The 3,678-nt window shown below is 32.5% G+C and overlaps 1 non-coding gene across 1 annotated transcript; it reads right to left on the bottom strand.

Annotated features, from left to right (window-relative positions):
• Window positions 1–854: 854 nt before the first annotated feature.
• On the bottom strand, window positions 855–983 carry LOC118052472 (U6atac minor spliceosomal RNA). Its single transcript, XR_004688196.1, has one exon. It is a non-coding gene; the product is annotated as a U6atac minor spliceosomal RNA (small nuclear RNA).
• Between the last annotated feature and the right edge of the window lie 2,695 nt (window positions 984–3,678).

Below are 3,678 nucleotides of genomic sequence, written 5' to 3'. Positions count from 1 at the left end.
AATTTGACTTGGACAGAAAGGAACTAGGAAGGAAGATAGAGTAATGGAGAGCACGGGCATCCTCCCTTGCACGGTCAAAAAGTGCTTCTACACCGATCAAGGAGCTAGCTTTGAGTTGGCCATCTATATCTTCACGAGCTATCTTATATAAAGCATCCTCACCGTTCCTTTTCAGCCTTGCAAAGAAACCCTTTATAAACCCCTCGGTCTCCCTGGCTCTAAACAACAGAGTCCAAGATGTCTAGCCCTACTCTTTTCTCCATGGCTTTCTTCTATCTTATCCTCCTCCTATCTCCACCACCAATGCTGATTGGTACAAATTCCATGGCTAGAGTTGCGGTGGCGACGCGGCCATTGGAATCTAAATCTTCGCGTTACGAGACATTGAAGCCGAAAACTAATCATGGGCAGCAAGAGTTCCATGGTAGAGAAGTGGAGAATTGCTTGCCAAAAGGATTCCACCCTACTTCTGCCCCTAGCCGGTATATAAATTATCATACTCTTGGGTCAACAATATGTACTCCAAGCAAACATGTTGATGCACCATGAGAAAAATGAATTGAGTAATGTATCAGTGTAATTGCATGTATAAGATTGTTGTGTCGATTATATATGGTTGTTGTAAAGGACGAGGGAGGGAAGGAATGGTGTGATGTATAGAAGTCTACCATGCCATGGATGAACATGAAGTCAATATATTCAATTAAATATGTTTCTCCTATGCATGCATGATCGAAAACTCCATTCTCGTTCCACATTATTATTTACATTATGCTTGAAGCACACAAGCTTTGGTAGCGTATATGCTTCAATCCACTTCGCTCTGTATCCTTGTTATTTCAATGGGAGGAGTATAAAAAACTGGGTTTGAAGAACCACCAAAACGGCGGCAGCCTCAACCGAGTGTGCTGTTACAGGTAAGCCGGAAGGCTGTTCGCATCCATGTCAGGGGCGACTGCTTTACTTGCTTGTTTCTAAAACATTGAAACAAAAGCGTGTGCCCTCAACTGGGCTGTGAGTTTAGTGACAGAAAGAAGCCTGGATCACAATTGGGCTCCCAAAATAAGCCCATGCCTTTGTTTTTCAATTTTTGGCCATCAAATGACTTTCGTTGGTATCTGCTAGGATGGCGAAAGATCCTGCTATCATGCAAACACTCATTAAACAAATCAAGAGGGAAACACTCAGTAAAATAACCCTCCAACTCCAACTATAGGATTTAAAAAAATGGGTTAGCACAATGGTCCCTTTAACAAAAAAAAAAAAACACTAATTATTTCAGTTCTGCCCTTCTAGAATAATCATGGATTTACTGTTAGAACAAGTTTAAGGTTGGTGTTTGTTGGTCAAAACACATTTTGGGAACATGTGAGCATAATATTAATATCAAATTTGTTAGTACTGTAGCTTTTGCTTAAGTCCTTTTCCATCAACCCTTCTCTGCTATTAATATATTTTTTAATTTTTTTGCTTTTTTTAATTAGATAAAATCATTGGCCAATGACCCATCTTAAGGGTACAATTGTATCCAACGAAAAGATTAAAAAAAAAAAAAAAAACTTATCAAAATCTTAAAAATCGTCCTTTAATTATTGGGAAGAAAAACAGACATAATAGCCACCAATAATTTCTTTTTTATTGGATCGGGATATTGAACTTTTTTAAAAGTATTTTTAATTGAAAATATATTAAAATAATATTTTTTATATTTTTAAAATTTATTTTTAATATTAATATATTAAAACAATTTAAAAATATAAATTTTAAATAAAAAATAAATTTTTAACCATAAACATTCAAAACTCAAAACCAAATGGATCTTTAATTAAATAATGTTTGGAAAAATGATTGAAGTCATGTTTTTTTAAAAAATATATTTAATTTTTTATATATATATTTTAAAATCATTTTAAAATTACTGATATCAAAAATAATTTTAAAAAAAAAAAAATATTATTTTAATATATTTTTAAATAAAAAATACTTTAAATTGCAAAACATTATCACACTATTAACCCCCTAAATCTGTCATCACTTAAAATAAAATAATACTAAATAGTACAACTAAAAAAACCCCAAAAATTGTAGTTGGGTCGATGCCACGCAATCATGAACACTGAAATTACCATGTGCCCCTTGAATTATGCAAGACCAAGATTATTATATAAAATGGGTAGCACTGTCTTTTAAATTTGGTAATGCATTCAATTATTATACAAATCCCTCGATCAAAATCAAACTTATATAAAGGCTAAACCCCCTTCATTCTCTGCCAGCAAATTTATCACAACAAACTCTCCTTTTATCGGTCTCCCACCCTTTATCTCTCAGAATTGTACTTCTTTTTCCACTAAGTATCAAAATAATCTTTCAAGCACCGTAATCACCACTAAGAACAAGAAGCTCAATATTGCTAGCTCGCAAGAAAATTAAAGATCATGAAGCAAGAGAACACAGGTTTCTGCAGCAAGCATGTTCGTGACCCGTGCAGATCTTTTGGCCGGAGATGCAGTAGCCTAGTAAAGGAGCAAAGGGCTAGGTTCTACATTCTCCGGCGATGTGTAACGATGTTAGTTTGCTGGCATGATTATGGTGAAACTTAATTAGTGTAAATTAGGAGTTAGTGATCCTAATAATTTTGTTCATAAAACATATATTTTAAGGAGGTTATGTAGTTTATTACATGCTATATATCAGTATACACAAGGGGAAGTTTCGGGATTCTATTTTTTTTTCTTTCTTTTTTACAAGAGAAGATAGCAGCCTTTGTTTTTTTGGTGAAAGAAGTTGTATCTCATATTATGGTGGAAAGAGAGTTCATATTTTACAGTGCTTCATCTTGTTTAGATCCTATATTAATTTTAATAATTAGCTAATAATTTTGTTTAGTCACTCGCTTCTCTCAAGTTTTTCGCGGTGAATTTTTCTTTTTTAATCTTTCTTCTCAAGCCAAATTATTGGGGGGGGGGGAGAAAAAAAGAGCTGTTAATTAAGGCATAATAGAAGAACAGAGCACCGATATGTAGATCTTATCCAAAGCACACGTGCTAATCAATGTACAGAGATTGAGTTTGTAAGGAACCTAAATAAGTTTTTTTTTTAATCTTAATTAATTCGTCTTATTTCTGATAATCATTGGATATTTAGTATACAATACACTTTAGTTAAGTGTGCTAATTGATTCTATCTCTGTTAAAGATAGGATATGGTTGGTTACAGGTTCTCCTTGTAACGAGCAGTAAGTTGTTTTTATATTTTAAAAATATATAAAAAAATTTATTTTTTTATTTTAAATTAAAATTTTTAGTATTTTTAGATTATTTATATCAAAAATAATTTTTTAAAAAAAAAAAATATTATTTTAATATATTTTTAAATATAAAAAACAACTTAAAAAGCAACTACCCTCCAAGACAAATCATTTTCAATTTCACTGAGAAAAACAGTGAATTTTGTTTTTCCTTCTCGTTTGGTTTATCATTTTGTCAAAGAACATGATTTATAATTTGAAATGAGTTTGATCTGCAACATGTGTAATCATCATGGTGATGCGGTGCGTTTTTTAAACATGATAACAAAATACCCGCTATCATATCAGCAACGAATCTTAGATTCTTATATATGCTTGTAATCAAACTAGCTACTACTCCTCGTCTCTTTCTATAATTGTGCTGACTA

This window comes from Populus alba, chromosome 8 (genome assembly GCF_005239225.2).
Source record: "Populus alba chromosome 8, ASM523922v2, whole genome shotgun sequence".
Lineage (NCBI taxonomy): Eukaryota > Viridiplantae > Streptophyta > Magnoliopsida > Malpighiales > Salicaceae > Populus > Populus alba.
The sequence above is the reverse complement of the archived record's forward strand: the minus strand, read 5'-3'. Positions and strand labels throughout refer to the sequence as shown.